Below are 18,985 nucleotides of genomic sequence, written 5' to 3'. Positions count from 1 at the left end.
GAAAGAAAGATCCACTGATTTTTTCTTTTTCTTCCTTTTCTTTGCGGGGGCTCGGGGGGAACAGAATCTTGCTCTGTTGTACAGGCTAGAGTGCAGTAGCGTGATCTCAGCTCACTGCAACCTCCGCCTTCCAGGTTCAAGCGATTCTCATGTCTCAGCCTCTTGAGATTAAAGGCACATACCACCGTGCCCAGCTAATTTTTGTATTTTTAGTTGAGACGGGGTTTCATCATGTTGGCCAGGATGGTCTTGAACTCCTGGCCTCAAGTGATTTGCCTGCGTTGGCCTCCCAAAGTGGTGGGAATACAGGCATGAGCCACTGCGCCTGCCACGTGTTGATTTCTTAAAATTAACTTGGCAATTCATGGTGAATATCTCAGCAAGGATGATAAGAACTCTGAATCATCAATCTACTTCTAAGTCAGCAATCTAAGAGCAATCAGGAAAGTGACGTTTAAAAGTTAATAGCATAATAAACACAACTGACAACTAGCTCTTAAGTTCTTTTTACAGCACAATATTTTAGACCCAGTTCTGACTCTCACTGGTTGCTTGGCAGGAAATGCACAATCCACTTCACCCTGTTGGTGGCGTGGAACTCCACGGTATGTCCTAAGAGAAGCTATGTATTTACAGTATCATCTCAAGCTGCTGTTCACAGGATGCTAGACAGAAATTTATCTAAATATAATAAATCTGCCATTCCTCTGTCCTGGATGAGTTGTTTTGATTTTTTCTTTGCGATGCATTTATGAAGAACTGATGGTGTAGTATAATAATTGCTATTCATAACAACCATTTAAAGAAAAAATAATAATCCTTTGATGAGGTTTTAGTGCCTCCAAGTTATGTATACCCATTAATTTGTCCTTCCCCTTTTTTTCATACCCTTGGTCTCCAGAAGAGTACTTACTCGCAATTCAAAAGAGCACTGAAGTTTTTAGAAATGAGCATAGTTGGGAAGACAAACAAGGCTGAGGGAACACAGAGATCCTGCTAATGTTACTTATAAACCTCTGGAATTTTAAGAAAAAAGTGTGTAAGTGATAATCCATCTTTTAATGTGGGGCTCAGAAATGACAGGTAAAAATGGAACATTTTATAACGAAATATTCTGCAACACATGAGCCCCACAAGAGGTGAAGGTCTTGTTTGGTGAAATGGGAATTGTTGTTCCTGCTTGGCAGGGATGGATACTGACATTCAAGAAGGTTAGGAATGTGCTAAAGGTTGCATGAATCCTAAAGTCAGTTCTCAAATTCAGATCTTGATTTATTCATTCATTCATTCATTTATTTATTTATTTATTTATTTATTTATTTATTTATGATGGAGTCTCACTCTGTTTCTCAGACTGGAGTGCAGTGGCACAATCTTGGCTCACTGCAACCTCCACCTCCTGGGTTCAAGCGATTCTCCTGCCTCAGCCTCCCGAATAGCTGGGACTACGGGTGCACACCACCACACCCGTCTACTTTTTTTGGTATTTTTAGTAGAGACGGAGTTTCACCATGTTGGCTAGGCTGGTCTCAAACTCCTGACCTCAGGTACAGTGGCTCATGCCTGTAATCCCAGCACTTTGCAAGGCAGACGGATTACCTGAGGTCAGGAGTTCGAGACCAGCCTGGCCAACATGGTGAAACCCCGTCTCTACTAAAAATACAAAAAGTTAGCCAGGCGTGGTGGTATATTCCTGTAATCCCAGCTACTTGTGAGGCTGAGGCAGGAGAATTACTGGAACCCGGGAGGCGGAGGTTGCAGTGGAGGCAGAGATTGCAGTGAGCCAAGATTGCGCAATTGCACTCCAGTCTGGGCTGCAGAGCCAAACTCCATCAAAAAAAAAAAAAAAAAAGAAAGAACAACTTAACATCGAAGTTGAATTTAGGACGCTAACTGCCAGCTCAGTGGACATGGTATTCACAGCACACATGCCCAGGATTGATAAGGTTCCCTTAGCCGATCTCCTGCAGCTGGAGAGCTCAAACAGATGACGACAGGAGTGTTAATCATTTCCTTGCTAAGCAATAGTAGTCACAAGTTCCTGCTAAAAGTGAAATCACCCCCTCCTGTTTAAACACAGTTAAAAACTTTTAACTTAGTTTATGTTGCAGTTTCTCCCTTCTAGGTTAAGCACATGGAAATTTGTTTGGCAATTCTTTTTACAGCATTATTTCCATTTGTTACTCCCACAAGCTGGAGTTTATCTGATTGTATGGTACATGGAAAATTCAGGACAAAATTCAATGGCCGAAGGCTGAGCGAAGTTTACCCTGGCTGTAGTTATGAAGAAGGTAAGTGAATAAACATCTTTGTTGCTCTTACTTATGTTTATTTTCTGTTATGCTAGATTTTATACACCACAAAATGCACAAAGCATAATCTTGTAATTATAGTTAACCATTTAGATTTGCTTGATAATTGTGTTTAAGTGATCACAGGCTAAAACTAAAATTAAAATGCACACTGAAGCATGCATGACAAAATTGCTTCAGTTTCTTCTCGAAAAAAAATGTTTTTATTAATTAAACAGCTTGTTTTGTTAATTGAACTGTTATTGGAATGTATTTCTGCATTGATGTAATGTTGGACTGTTCAGTAAATAGACTAGAGACCATTTTATGTGAACAAAAAGACAAATAATTTTATTATTGGAAACAGTCAAGTTGGAAACTGGATAGAATATCTGGAGGCAGGATTTAAATGTCAAATAATTCTGGTTCAAATAGAAATATTGTTTTATGGCTGTGTGTTTCTATTTAGCAAATGACTTTTTTCTCGTTTCTTGAAATCTATTTGAAATAGATTTTTCATGACAGTTTTATAAATAAAGCCTCTATCAATATCTCAATTATTTTCTTTCCTGAAAAGGAAAATTATATTTGGTTATAATGAAACGACTTTCATTAGAAAAATACTGGTTCTTTTATTGCCCATTCAATTGTGATGATGTTTATTTCAAGAAAAATACAGATTATTTTTCTTTGAGGCATAGTACAATCCTGGGCACATAGAAGACTTTGTGGAAATGGCTATTATTTATCTTAAAAAAATAAAACTGAATTTATACTAATAGATTTTAGAAGATACGTTTAAGTCATTTGTGTAAGATCTTGCTTTAGCCTCTTGAGTACCTGGGATTATAGGCATGTGCCACCACGTCTGGCTAATTTTGTATCTTTAGTAGAGACAGGGTTTCTCCATGTTGGTCAGGTTGGTCTCCAACTCCCAACCTCAGGTGATCCGCCCGCCTTGGCCTCCCAAAGTGCTGGGATTATAGGTGTGAGCCACCGCGCCTGGCCAATTTCTGCTTATCTTTTTATGTGCATGACATCTTTCCAATATCATGGCCAACCGTGGGGAATACAGATTGTCTTGTGACCCTTTCTGTCCCCAACGCCTAGCAGACGACCTCATACACAGTAGGAGTATGTGTTTTTATTTTTTATTTTTTTGCTGGATATTCTTTTTATAAACATTTGTGCTGTTCTTAATGCTGGTATACTGCCGTAACTCTCCGAGACCATGTATTGTGTCCAATAGGCACTGAATATATGTTTGTTGAATGAATGGTTGATGCTTGACTCTGGCACATAGTCTCTGTGTATATGAGTGGTTAGCTTTAGTTCTGAAGGAGACGGAAGGAGGCTGAGTGACTTGGGATATTTTTTGATTGCCAGTAACAGAACACTTGATTAAGTCTGGCAGAAGCAGAAACAAAAGAGAATTTATTGGCTCAAATAGCAGTTCAGTGGTACACGTGGCTTGAAAAATAGCTAAACACTGGCTCAAAATGATACCTCTCTCTCTGTCTGTCTGTTATCTGTTACTCTGTTCTCAGACAAGCTTTCTCCTTGAGGTTGTAAAATAGCTGCCAGAATCTCCAGAAGCCCTATTTGCTGTTTTCAATTCAGCAGAAAAAAGAGAATGTCTTTGTTCAGCATTCCTAGGAAACAAAATCATACCACTCACTCGGAGTGAATGAACTCTAGTCAACACCCACTATGGCCAGAGAAGTTAATGTACTGCTTTTATGAGCGTCTAGGACTCAAGCCTCAAGCTTTACTGTTGGATGAAGGGTGGGAGAAAGGTGGATCCCCAAATAAAAATCAAGGCAGTTGCCATATCAGGAACGGATATCTGGAGTTAAGTAATAAACGTCAATGACACTTAACAATAAATCAGTGACATTAAACAATAAATGTGAAACATAAAGATGGTTATTTCATTCTCTTCTGTTCTACTCCCCCTAAGTACATTCAAATATTAGTAATTCATATATGCAAGAACCTAATCACCTCTAGCTCTATAAAGAGGTACATATAGGTACTACCTGTTAAGGAGAAGGCAGATGGAAAGAACCTGCTGTCAAAAGAGATATCAGAGAGGATATATAGCAGTTTCAAAGGTACCTGAAATTGTACTTTGGATATAGTAGATTCTTAACTAATATCTGCTGATATATTTAAAGGAGGAAAAGAACATGACTGGGCAAAGGGGAAGGGATATTTGTTTTCAGCCTACTGTGTACTAGGCATCATATTCAGCTCTCAATATATATGTCTCAATCGTCACAGGATTAAAAAAAAAATCTTCATTTACAGTCACAAGATAGAAGTTCAAAAAAGCTAAGTAACTTGCCAAAAAGTCAACTAATGAGTAAAACAAGTCTGTTGTGCTCTGAATTACGTACCTTTTCATAATACCACAATTGTAAAAATCAGATATGAGTTGAAAGATAAACTCAGATATTGGCTGTGGCAACTCAATTTACCTGACTAAAGAATAGAGTATGGACTAGGCACAAAGGCAGTCCTGAAAATTGACAAAAAGTAGCATCATTCAGGATAGGGGATGGCAAGCTAGGGCCTGTGGGCCAAATCCAACCTCCTGCATGCTTTTGTAAATATAATTTCATTGGAACACAGTCACATTAGTTTGTTTACCTATTGTCAGTGGCTGCTTTTGCATTACAAAGGTAAGACGAGTATCCCAGTAGCTGAGTAGTTGGAACAGACACCATATGGCTTGTGAAGACTAAATATTTACTATCTGGCACTTCACAGAAAATGTGTGTCAACTTATAACCCAGCATTTACATTTTTATATGATCAGTTATTCTCAGAAGGGATGAGATTGTCGTTATCATTCCAGGACTGTTGACAATTCTTGTGGCTATATGTGTAGCATTCTCCCAAGCATCAATACATTCGTCTATTGAATAAACCTTTATTGAGCACCTACAATGTGTTGGACACTATGAGCTCATATTCTATTGTGAAGATTACAGAAGACAGTTGGAGGCCAGGCGTAGTGGCTCATGCCTGTAATCCCAGCACTTTCGGAGACTGAGGCGGGCAGATCACCTTAGGTCAGGAGTTTGAGACCAGCCTGGCTAACTCACCACTTTAGTAGAAGTGGTGAAACCCCACTTCTACTAAAAATACAGAAAAGTAGCCGGGCATGGTGGTGCGTGCCTGTAATCCCAGCTACCCGGGGGGGTGAGACAGGAGAATTACTTGAATCTGGGAGGCGGAGGTTGTGGTGAGCCGTTGTGAGCTCAACCCTTGGCAGAGGGCCTAGAAGGCGGTAGGGGATCAAAATAATAAATACTTGATGAGTGAACTAATGAATCAATGAATGTGGTAGAGGTAAGCACAGGATGCCAAGGTAACAGACATAACCTAGACTATGATGGGATGAAGTCAGGCTGCGAAGTTGAAGAAGTATAGAAGTGAAAGGAGAAAAGGCTGAAAGTGGGGTGGCCAGCAAAGAGAGAGGGTTTGTAGTAGGAGTTCAGTGGACCCTCTTGGGACAAGATGTACCCCTGTGCGGCTGGAGGAAAAGAGGACTGAGGTCCTCAGCCATATTTGGTAGGAGATTTGATGTGGGATATAACAGAAAATTATTCAGTTCCCAATTGAAGAACCTCCAGAGGCTTTTTGCTGCTGACAGGATTAAATCAAGACTTCTTGGTGAAGCTGCCAAGTCCTCTATAATTTATTCCAGGTTGATTCAATCTTGTTTTTTTAATTTATATTTTCAAGTTTAAATAGAGATGGGGATCTCACTATGTTTCCCAGGCTGGTCTTGAACTCCTGCCTTGGCCTCCCAAAGTGCTGGGATTATAGGCACGAGCCACTACACCCAGCCTGATTCAATCTTACTTCCCTTACTTCCTTACTCAGCTCCTGCCATCTGGTTTTAGGCTTCCCGATGGTGCTTTTTTTTTTTTTCAATCCGGTGTCTTTAAAAAGATATTTCACCTCCTTGGGATGCCCATTCCTCTCTCTCTTTAATCTACATTACCCATTAGATAAGATCTGATGCAATTGTGACCTTTCTGACAGATCTTGCCTACCCACATCAATCTTCACTGATGTCTTTTTTTTTTTGGATTCCTTTACTTGTAACCATCAACCACTTCTTTTGGATTCCTTCACCCTTCACCTGTAACCATCAACTGCTTCTTGTTTTAAAAAATTATTTATTTTTGAGACGGAGTCAGCTCACTGCAACCTCTGCCTTCCAGGTTCAAGCAATTCTCCTGCCTCAGTCTCCTGAGTAGCTGGGATTATAGGCACTTGCCACCATGCCCGGCTAATTTTTATATTTTTAGGAGAGACGGGGTTTCACCGTGTTGGCCAGGATGGTCTCGAACTTGTGACCTCAGGTGATCTGCCTGCCTCGGCCTCCCAAAGTGCTGGGATTACAGTTGTGAGCCACTGAGCCTGGCCCATCCACTTATTTTAGACATGGAATCAATGCTGCCTCGGATGATTTTGAAATGTTTCATGGGTTAATGCTTTGCATCCACCATTACGTTGTAGGTTTCCAGAAATAGGGAACATAAGACATTTCCCTCATATCCTCTTAGTACCCAGAATAATACTTTATGTACACTTAATATTTGAGTAAACACTTAAGCATTTACTGAATAAATGAATGAATGAGTCAGATGAATAAAATGTTATAAGATTGAAAATGCTGCTGAAAAAGGAAGTTGGAAAATAGAAAATAATTAGAGAAGATGCTAATAGGACAGGGAAAATAATTTTCACTTTGCAGTTAGAGGTATTCTAAAAAGGTCAAGTTTTAAGGAAAAATATTTAAATTAGGAACTCAGATGTGGAGAAGCGAGTTAACTACTTCTGAGTTTAGGGCACTTCATGATCATTTATCTGTGCAATTTCTCTTCTTGTTTTTATTTATGTATCTGTTTGTTCATTTGTTTATATAATCCGCTTTATCTCTATTCTCTATTGTCATTCCCTTTTATTTCCACAGCAACCATTCTAATGAGATTAATGTGCATCCTCTTCGTGTATGTGGTTTTGTAAAATCTGTAGTTTTGTTTTTTTAGTAGGTATTTGTACAATTTTTATAAATATGTTCATATGCTATGGATCTTAATCTGCTTTTTACTTTTTTCACTAAACATTAAGGATTTTAGGATCTATACATATTGCTGTGGTATAGATCTATTATTTCGAATTGCTACATAATATATACACTGCCTGGTATGAATTCACTCATTGTACCTATTTACACCTCCAGTGATGGAAATTAATATTACCTCCAATTTCTTATACTACAAACTATGATGAACTTCCTCATAGTGTCCCTTCATAGATCTAGTGTGAGAATTTATTTGGGCTCTAGATCCAGAAATGGGATTGCTGGATCACAAAGCATATGTTTGTTTAATATGAGTAAGAGGTATCAGGTTTCTCTGCTGAATGGAAGTACTAGTCTACACACATTTGTTCCTTCCCTGCTCCCCGACCCCTGCAACCAACCAAAGAGTGCCTGTAAACTACAATCACCAAAGATCACAGGCTGAATGTTATTATCATCTATCCTATCTAGTTCAAAAAGCATTACTTGTGGCCAGGCACAGTGACTCACGCCTGTAATCCCAGCACTTTGGGAGGCCGAGGTGGGTGGGTCACGAGGTCAGGAGAGCGAGACCATCCTGGCTAACATGGTGAAACCCTGTCTCTAGTAAAAAATATATATACATATAAAAAATTAGCTGGGTGTGGTGGCATACATCTCTAGTCCCAGCTACCCAGGAGGCTGAGGCAGGAGAATCGCTTGAACCCGGGAGGTGGAGGTTGCAGTGAGTCGAGACTGATTGCACCACTGCACTCCAGCCTGGGTGACAGAGTGAGATTCTATCTCAAAAAAAAAAAAAATAGACAGGGGGGTCCTCGTTAGTATAGTGGTGAATATCCCTGCCTGTCATGTGGGAGACCAGGGTTCGATTCCCCAATGGGGAGGCTAATTATGTTTGGCTGGGTACGGTGGCTCACGCCTGTAATCCCAGCACTTTGGGAGGCCAAGGCGGGTGGATCATGAGGTCAGGAGATCGAGACCATCCTGGCTAACATGGTGAAACTCCATCTCTACTAAAAATACAAAAAAATTAGCTGAGCATGGTGGTGGGTGCCGGTAGTCCCAGCTACTCGGGAGGCTGAGGCAGGAGAATGGTGTGATCCCAGGAGGTGGAGCTTGCAGTGAGCCGAGATCACTCCACTGCACTCCAGCCTGGGTGACAGAGTGAGACTCCGTCTCAAAAAAAAAAAAATTATTTCAGCTAATGAAAATTACATAACAGGATTAGAATTTCCTATTACAAGCCACCTATAAATTAATGATTCTAGGTACTAAGCATCAAATGTTGTTGATAATGATAAGGAACAGAAACCAGAGATTAAGTGCCATCTGATGAAAGAACAGATCACCCACTAGATCTTGCCAAACAGACTGAACATGTCTGATGAAGCCTCTGGATTCAGTTGTCAACTTGCAGGAAGAGAGGTAGGAGGAACATATTGTACTGTTCCCAAATATGCAATCAGCAAAATCCATACTGGAGAGAATCTCTATAGGCCAAATGGCTTGGGTTATTCAATAGAAAAAGTGTAAGGAAAAGAGATGGAGGGAAACCCTGACATTAAAAGAAACAGAAAAGACCAATTTTTTTTTTTTTTTTTTTAGATGGGGTCTCACTCTGTTGCCCAGGCTGGAGTGCAGTGGCGCGATCTGGGCTCACTGCAAACTCTGCCGCCAGGGTTCAAGCAATTCTCCTGCCTCAGCCTCCCGAGTAGCTGGGATTACAGGCACTTGCCACTGCGCCTGGCTAATTTTTGCAGTTTTTAGCACAGACGGGGTTTCACCATCTTGGCCAGGCTGGTCTTGAACTCCTGACCTCGTGATCCACCTGCCTCGGCTACCCAAAGTGCTGGGATTACAGGTGTGAACCATTGTGCCTGGCCCCAATTTTTTAAAAAAAATAGTCCAGACTAACTCCAGAAGCAAGGAGTGTACACTTGATTGATAAAATCATAAAGAAATTCAAGGAAGGTATAAAAGTCTGAATAGTGGAAGGAAATTATTTCTATAAAAGTCAAGATCATTGTTACTTTTTGAGGGAGGGACAAGACAGTGATTGAGATGTGGCACATGGAGAGAGGCTTCTGGGAGGCTGGCAGTTTTATTTCTCGACGTGGTAGATAGTTACAAGAGCATTTACCTGGCAATAATTCACTAAGACATTAATTTGAGTTATGGGATTTTTCTGGATCTGTGTTTTAGTTTTACAATAAAAAATAAAAAACAACATTTCTGAAGATAATACATGAACGTAGTAAAATATTAAAAGTGTGTGTGTGTATAAAATTTCCTCTCATTTTAAAAGCATAAATGGTAGAATTACAATACCATGCATATATTCTGATCTTTGCTTATTTTACTGAATATTTTATTTTGTAGATCATTCTGTATCAAATAGGGCCAAATGGGATAAGAATTCACTCTCAACTTCTAGGCTAGAACCAATATATTGTAACTTACAAATAACAGTTTAAATAAGTGGATACTTTTTCCTAAGAATATATTCCATTAAGTCAGAAGATGTCTCAATATAGAGATAGCATGCGGGCTGGGTACGGTGGCTCATGCCTGTAATCCCAGCACTTTGGGAGGCCGAGGCAGGCGGATCACGAGGTCAGGAGTTTGAGACTAGCCTGACCAATGTGGTGAAACCCTCTGTCTACTAAAAATACAAAAATTTGCTGGGCGTGGTGACACACGCCTGTAATCCCAGGGAGGCGGAGGTTGCAGTGAGCCGAGATCATGCTACTGTACTCCAGGCTGGGTGACAGACTGAGACTCCATCTCAAAAAAAAAGAGATAGCACGCACATTCATTTTGAAGGTACGCATTTCGCATACAGTTTAAAATTTACCTGTTCATTTTCCTCCCCAAGTTCTCAGCTTAAACAAACCTGCTCACACTTTGATTCAGACAAAATTACCTGGGGGAAGGGTGGATGGCAGAGTTAGTAAACTGCTTTTTCAGCGTTTCCCTGGATGAATTCTCAGAGATATTTTATGGCAAGGATTAAAACAACACACTGGTGACTAACCTTTGTGCTTCTTTGTTGATAACAGCCTGTTTCTGATAATAATTAGGATTAAAGGAGACAGATGTACAGGCTTCTACAGCCTTTAAACTGTAATCTTGAACCAGTAAATATTTTCTAGGCACCAGATTATATTGAGTTTTTTTTAAAAAAACAACTTGGCCAAGTGTTTTAACTATCTTTTTACTTCCTTTAATATTTCTTACTTTTTCAGGCACCTGAATAGTATTTTCTGAGTACCTACCAGGGAGTTAGCAATGCTCAGTGCCCTAGGGTACAAAGGAAGGAAGTATAAAGACTTACTGCTTACAGTCTTAGGAGATGCAACATATGTATCCATATAACAGAGCTAGAAAGCAAGACAGTATTATGTATGTCTGTGGGTTTAAGTCACAATGTATGTAGAACATATATTGACTGGGGGTGAGGGATAAAAGACTACAAATCAGGTGCAGTGTATACTAGTTGGCTGATGGGCGCACCAAAACCTCACAAATCACCACTAAAGAATTTACGAAACCGGGCGTGGTGGCTCATGCCTGTAATCCCAGCACTTTGGGAGGCCGAGGCAGGCAGATCACCTGATGTCAGCAATTGGAGATCAACCTGACCAACATGGAGAGACCCCATCTCTACTAAAAATACAAAATTAGCCGGGCATGGTGGCACAGGCCTGTAATCCCAGCTCATCGGGAGGCTGAGGCAGGAGAATCGCTTGAACCTGGGAGGTTGCGGTGAGCCGAGATAGCGCCATTGCACTCCAGCCTGGGCAACAAGAGCGAAACTCTGTCTCAAAAAAAAAAAAAACAAAAAAAAACAAAAAACAACTTACTCATGTAACCAAATACCACCTGTTCCCACAAAAGCCTATGGAAAAAAACAACAACAACATTTGTTGACATATGCAATGTATATATAAATACACCAGCCTTGGTGAGACCTCCTGTGCCTTTAATCCCAGCTACTCGGGAGGCTGAGGCACGAGACTTGCTTGAACCCAGGAGGCAGAGGCTGTACTGAACCAAGACTGTGCCACTGCACTCTAGCCCAAGCAACAGAAACTGTCTCAAAAACAAACAAATAAACAAAAAACTCAAAAAACAAAGTGACTTTCCTTGTAAAGATGAAGCAGAAGAAACATCCTTATCATGCCCACTAAAACTGCCTTGTTTGGGGATTTGGTTATTATCTTTCACTGTGCTAATTTCTTGGAAGGAAGGATAAACAACTTAGTTTCAGCTTGGTGATATGGAACCTTAGCATGAGCAACTCGATTTTGGTTTGGTCTGTTAGGTCTAGTGCAGGAGCTCAGTCCAAACCAATGGCCTCCTATAAATTTCATTTAACATCACAAAGTAAAATTTCTCCCAATCCAAGCATTTACACATTTAACTATCAATTCTATTAAAAACATGACATTAAAAGTGCAAGACAGGGAGCTGATGAGAAGTGGGCAAAGAAACACTGAAAAGAGAGCTTCTAGAAGGAAATACACTAGAATAATGACAGTTGTTATCTAGAAGAGGTAGAATTACCAGTGATTCACTTTCTCTCTCCCTCTATGGTGAGAGACCACTCTTTCTCCCTTTCCCATGTACCCTTTTGAATTTCCCCAGTTCTGTACAACCAAGGTGTACTTATTATTTATTCTTCTAGAGACATGGTCTTGCTTTGTTGTCCAGGCTGGAGTGCAGTGCCATGATCATAGCTCACTTCAGCCTCGAACTCCTGGGCTCCTGAGAGCCTCCTGCCTCATCCTCCTGAGTAGCTAGGACTACAGGTGCATACCACCATGCCAGCTATTTTATTTCATTTATTTATTTATTTATTTATTTTGCAGAGATGGGAGTCTTGCTTTGTTACCCAGGCTCAACTGTTGCCCTGGTCTTGAACTCCTGGCCTCAAGCAATTCTCCTGCCTCAGTCTTGTAAAGTGAGATCATTACAGGCATGATCTATCACGTGGGAGCATTTTGCTTTTTTTTTTTTTTTGAGATGGAATTTCACTCTTGTTACTTTTTGCTTTTTCCTGGCCCATTTTGCTTTTATAATCAGAAAAATAAGAATGCTGGCCAGGCTTGGTGGCTCACACCTGTAATCCCAGCACTTCAGGAGGCCGAGGCGGGCAGATCACCTGAAGTCAGGAGTTCGAGACCATCCTGGCCGACACGGTGAAACCCCTTCTCTATTAAAAATAGAAAAATGAGCCCAGCTTGGTGGAGGCCACTTCTAATCCCAGCTACCTTGGAGGCTGAGGCAGGAGAATCGCTTGAATCTCCTGGGAGGTGGAGGTTGCAGTGAGCCGAGATGGCGCCACTGCACTCCAGCCTGGGCAACAGAATGAGACTCTGTCTCAAAACAAACAAACAAACAAACGAACAAAAAACAAAAGAAAAATAAGAATGCTTCTGGAATGAGGGAGACACAGGCAACTTTGCAACTTTTTGGAAGCAGTTTCTAGTACTAGTTGAAGGTGGGGAGGTGGAATATGGAGCAGTGTGCTCCTTTAAGGTAGAGTTGAGGTTGTTGCTAGGTCCAGCAGCATCATAGGAGAACCTTTTGAGTGCAGCGGACACACACGCACACATTTGGAACTTCACAGAGAAGGAGAATCTATGTAGAGACAGAACCAATTCTGCCCTTTCTTTGTTTCCCTCAATGGAATGCAAAGTCACCATTGACACCCTCAGACAGCGTCTTGCTAGAGTCAGAAGAAGAACCCAATTCCTTATGGACCACAAATCCTTTAAACCCTGGGATTATATTACTATTCCAAAGTTATACTGAAAACTTCGCCCTCTGTTAAGGGAATGATGACAAATATCCGGCTCTCCTACTTCTTGAACCAGACCTGGTATTAAGTGCTCATTCTCAACAAGGGGAAAAAGAAGGGAAATATCTGGATATCTCTGACTAATGTCTTCCTGAAATACATTTGCTTTCCTGGTGGTCCTGATTGTGAACTTGGTCCCATGATCATAATCATAGAACCATTTCCATTTCTGTCCTGAGCTTGACAGAGCAGTGATTCGGCTTCCTGGGTCCTATGTTGTTCTAGATGGGATTCTAAGACTATAAATACTTACAAATACTTACTCTGTGTCATTTAGATAGAGTTTACAGCCCAAATAAGAGTGTTTGTCTTCTAATCCCTGCTTACCTTGATGATGAGTTGCATTATTTGCATTAATCATTTTTTCCTTTTGTGGTTTTTGATTTCCCCATGCTATATAACTTTGTAAAATACTTTAGAGAAATTTGATACTAATACCTGTGCAATATGTCCTTTTTCTCCCTGTAGATACAGTCATGCTGGCCTAAGCATACTAATGCCATAAAAAAACTACAGTGCTTCAGATTGCTTATTCTTCATGCTTTTTAAAATTTTTTTTAATTTTAAATAAGAATTTCTGGTAGGTGTGGTGGCTCATGCCTGTATCCCAGCACTTTTGGAGGCTGAGGCGAGAGGATCATTTGAGCATAGGAGTTCTAGACCAGACTGGGCAACATGGTGAGACCCCTCATCTCTACAAAAAATCAAAGAAAAATTAGTCAGGCATGGTGGTGAGTGCCTGTAGTACCAGCTACTGGGGAGGCTGAGGTTGGGGGATCATATGAGCCCAGGAAGCCGAAGCTGCAGTGACCCGTATTCACACCTCTGCATTCCAGCCTTGGTGACAGAGCGAGACCTTGACTCAAAATAAATAAATAAATAAATAAATTCCTGAGCTCTATTAAATATAAATATTTAGCACTTTGCCTCCATTTTTGGTAACTTTTTTTTAATTTTAATTTTTTGTTTTGAGATGGAGTCTCACTCTGTCACCCAGGCTGAAGTGTAGTGGCACAATCTCAGCTCACTGCAACCTTCGCCTCCCAGGTTCAAGCGATTCTTCTGCCTCAGCCTCATGAGTAGCTGGGACTACAGGCGAGCGCCACCACACCCGGCTAATTTTTGCATTTTTTTTTTTTTTTTAGTAGAGATGGGGTTTCACCATATTGGCCAGGTTGGTCTTGAACTCCTGACCTCATGATCTGCCCGCCTCAGCCTCCCAAAGTGCTGGGATTACAGGCATGAGCCACCGTGCCCGACCCATTTTTGGTAACTTTTAAAGTAAGAGATTATAATTTTGAACAGGTATGATAGTTTGTTAAAGAATAAAGAAATCAAGATTTTTAGTATTCTTCAGTATGTCAATTGCATTTTCAACTCCACAATTTCTGCTTCTTTTTTTTTTTGAGACAAGGTCTCATGTTGTCATTCAGGCTGGAGTGCAGTGGTGTGATCATAGCTCATTGCAGCCTTCACTTCCCAGGGTCAGGTGATATCCCACCTCAGCCTCCTAGGTAGCTGGGACTACAGGCATGCACACTATGCCTGGCTAATTTCTTGTATTTATTGTAGAAACAGGGTTTTGTTATGTTGCCCAGGCTAGTCTCGAACTCCTGAGCTCAAGCAATCTGCCCATCTTGGCCTCTCAAAGTGCTAGGATTACAGGCATGAGCTACTGCACTCCATGATTTTTCAAAAATTATTTCAATCTCTTTGTTAAGTTTATGTGACAGAATTCTAAATTACTTCTCTGTATCGTCTTGAATATCTTTGGGTTTCTCAGAACAGCTATTTTGAATTCTCTGTCTGAAAGGTCACATATCTCTGTTTTCCCAGGATTGGTCGCTAGAGCCTTAGTTATTTTGGTGAGGTCATGTTTTCCTGAATGGTCTTGATGCCTGTGGATGATATTTGTCAGTGTCTGGGCATTGAAGAGTTAGGTATTTATTATAGTCTTCACAGTCTGGGCTTGTTTGCATTTGTCATTGGGGAGGCTTTCCAGATATTCAGAAGGATTTGGCTGTTATAATCTAAGCTGTATTTGCATTAGGGGACACCCAAAGCCCAGTAATGCTATAGTTCTTGCAGACTCCTAACATTACTGCCTTGGCGATCTTGGATAAGATCTAGAAGAATTCTCTGGATTACCAGGCAGAGTCTCCTGTTACCTTCCCTTACTTTCTCCCAAACAGAGGGAGTCTCTCTATCTCTGTGCTGAGCTACCTGGAGCTCGCAGTGGGGTGATGTAAGCACCCCTGTGGCCACCACCACTGGGACTGCTCTGGGTCAGACCTGAAGCCAGCACATCACTAGGTCTTGCCCAAGGCCCACTGTAACCACTACCTGGCTACGGCTTACGTTTACTCATGGTCCTGGGGCTGTACAATCAGCAGGTGGTGAAGCCAGCCAGGGTTGTGTCCTTCCTTTCAGGGTGGTGAATTCCCCCAGACCTTGGGTGGGTCCAGAGATGCTGTCTGGCAGCTAGAGACTAGAGTTGAAAACCTTAGAAGTTTACCTGGTGTTCTATGCTACTGTGGCTGAGCTGGGCCTCAAACCACGAGACACAGTCCTTCTCATTCTTCCTTCACCTTGCCACAGGCAGAGGAGCTTCATCCCATGGCCACCTCTGCCACAGGCCCATCAGGAGTATTGCCAGGTTACTGCTGGTGTTCACTTACGGCCCAAGGTCTCTGAAGTCAACTTGTGGTGAATGCTGCCAGGCCTGGGACTCATGCTTCAGGGCAGTAGGCTCTCCTCCGGTCCAGGGCTGGTCTCAAAATGCTGTCCAAGAGCCAAGGTCTGGAATTAGGGACCCCAAGAGCCTGCCTGGTGCTCTATCCTACCAGCTACTGTGGCTAGCTGGTACCTAAGGTGCAAGACAAAGTCCCTTTACTTTTCCCTCTGCTTTTCTCAAGTAGACGGAGTCTGTCACTGTAGTCAACACAGGTGGGAATGTGCTGGATCTCACCTGAAACCAGCACCTCTCAGAGTCTCCCCCAAGGCCCATGGCTTACTGCCTGGGTATCACTGTTGGTTACTCAGGACCTAAAGATTCTTTAGCCAGCAAGTGATGGTTCTTGCCAGGACTGGGTCCCTCCCTTCAAGGGAGTGGGTTCCTTTCTGGCTCAGGGTGTGTCTGGAAATGTCATCTGGGACCTAGGGCCGGCCTGGAATGGGGGCCTCATGACTCTGACCGGTGCCCTGTCTTACTGTGTTTGAGCTGGTATCCAAGGTGCAAGGCAAAGCCCTCTTTACTGTTCCTTCTCCTCTCCTCAAGTGGAAGAAGGAGGTCTCTTTTGGCAGGAGCTGTGTTGCCTGGGGTTGGGGGAGGGGTGGCGCAAGCACCCCCTTAGCTGTCCTACCTTGTGTCTCAGTAGGTGACACACCCCCCAGGTCCACTTGGTTGCTGAGCCCAGCTCAGCAGTAGGATTTACAGTTCCTGAGGCCTAAACTGCCTTTCAAGAATATTTGGAGCCTCAGAGCACTCTAGTCTGTGGTGTGGCAAGGCTTGCTGGAACGTGAGTTCTGACTGCTCGGATGGATGATTCCTCTCTATCTAGAGCTGGTCTAAATGTTCTCTCAGTGGGCAGGCGTTGGCTGAGTTCAGCCTGGTTTTGCTTTCTGCTGTGACAAGGCAGCACTGAGTTCAATGCAAAGCCTCACAACCACTGCTTTCTCCCTCTCCCAATCACACAGATTTCTCCATGCCAAGTGGCTGCTGTGGATGGGTGGGGAAGGGGTGGCATCCGCAATTCAATACTGTCTTTCCTCTTATAGACTGTTGGTGGGAGTGTAAATTAGTTCAACCATTGTGGAAAGCAGTGTGGTGGTTCCTCAAAGGGCTAAAAACAGAACAACCACTAAACCAGTAATCCCATTATTGGGTATATACTCAAAGAAACATAAATTGTTGTACCATAAAGGCACATGTACATGCATGTTCACTCCAGCATTATTAGCAAGAGCAAAGACATAGAATCAACCTAAATCTCATCAATGGCAGATTGGATTAAAAAAGTGTGGTACATATACACCATGGAATACTATGCAGCCATAAAAAAGAACAAGATCATATATTTTGCAAGAAATGGATGGAGCTGGAGGCCATTATCCTTAGCAAATGCAGGAACAGAAAGCCAAATAACTGCATGTTCTCACTTACAAGCTCACTGTGAGCTAAATGATGAGAACACATGGACACAAAGAGGGAAGAACAGACACTAGGGCCGCCTTGAGAGTGGAGGGTGGGATGAGGGAGAGGATCAGAAAAAATAACTATTGATACCTCTGACCCAGGGGTACTCAAACTGTTGATTTGGAGATATAAAAAAGTACTATTGGGTACTAGGCTTAGTACCTGGATGACGAAATAATCTGTACAATAAACCCCCATGACATGACTTTACCTATAAAACAAACCTGCACTGTACCCCTGAACCTAAAATAAAAGTTAAAAATAAAAAAGACTGTCTTTCCTACCTCTTCAGTAACTCTTCCAGTGATATGAAGTTAAAACCAGGTACTGTGAGTGCTCACCTGATTTTTGGTTCTTAGAAAGGTGCTTTTTTTGTGTGTACATAGTTACTGAATTTGGTGTTCCTGCAAAGGGGATGATCGGGGCCTTCTATTCCACCTTCTTGCTCCGCCTCGTCCCAGTTTCATTTTTGATTGTTCATCTTCCTCTTATAAACTTGAGCTCCTTGTGGACTGGACAATGCCTTATTCATCTTTGTTTTCCTGGTGCCCAGCATGATGCCTGACAAACAGTCTATGTTCAGGAAATATTTGCTGGCCTGAATCAAACCACACTAGACTACTAATGAATATTTTAAAATTTAATTTTCACAGCTACCCTGGGCATAGGTGTGTTTGTGCCCAGAATAGTTTTATTTTTATTTATTTATTTTTTGAGATATGGTCTTACTCTGTTGCCCAGTCTGGAGTGCAGTGGTGCCATCATAGCTCACTGCAGCCCCGACCTCCTCAAGCAATCCTCTCACCTCAGCCATCCAAGTAGCTGGGACCACAAGTGTGAGCCACCACACCTGGATAATTTTTGTATTTTTTTGTAGAGATGGGGTTTTGCCATGTTGCCCAGGCTGGTCTTGAAATCATGAGTTCAAGTGATTCTCCTGCCTCGGCCTCCCTAAATGCTGGGATTACAGGCATGAGCCACCATGCCCGGATGAGAAGAGTTTTATATACAAATTTGACAATCGATTAAAGTGCTTGTGAAAGATACAGATTCCTGGGCCCCACCCTAGAAATCCTGATACAAGAGAGCTGGGTAGGGTGTTTGGAGCCTGGGAATCTGCACTTTTGACAAATGCCTGAGATGTTTCTAATACAGCTTGGGAACCAAAGGCAGCTTGTAGACTAGCACATCCAAGGTCTTAAGCACTTCGAATTGCCCTTGTATTTCAGGCAGTAAATGCCTTGAAGCTTGATCTGAAAAGAATAAATGATCATCCTAACATGTAGATTTACCAAAGATGGTAAACTAGAAGATGGTAGACTTCTCAAGAATCTTGGGTTCCAAATGGCTTGTCTTCTTGGTGTGTCTGCAGATTTCTGAGAACTCCCTGACCCTGGCCCTGTAAGAGACCTAACAAAGAAATTGTATGGAAGACATAGATCGAGAAGGATTTACTTACCTTAGAAGAGCTTTCAGAACCTGTTAACTGTTTACAGATTAACTATTTAAAGGAGATGGGTTAAGGAGAGGAA

Source organism: Theropithecus gelada, chromosome 15 (assembly GCF_003255815.1).
Source record: "Theropithecus gelada isolate Dixy chromosome 15, Tgel_1.0, whole genome shotgun sequence".
Classification (NCBI taxonomy): Eukaryota; Metazoa; Chordata; class Mammalia; order Primates; family Cercopithecidae; genus Theropithecus; species Theropithecus gelada.
This window is presented reverse-complemented; position numbering follows the sequence as displayed.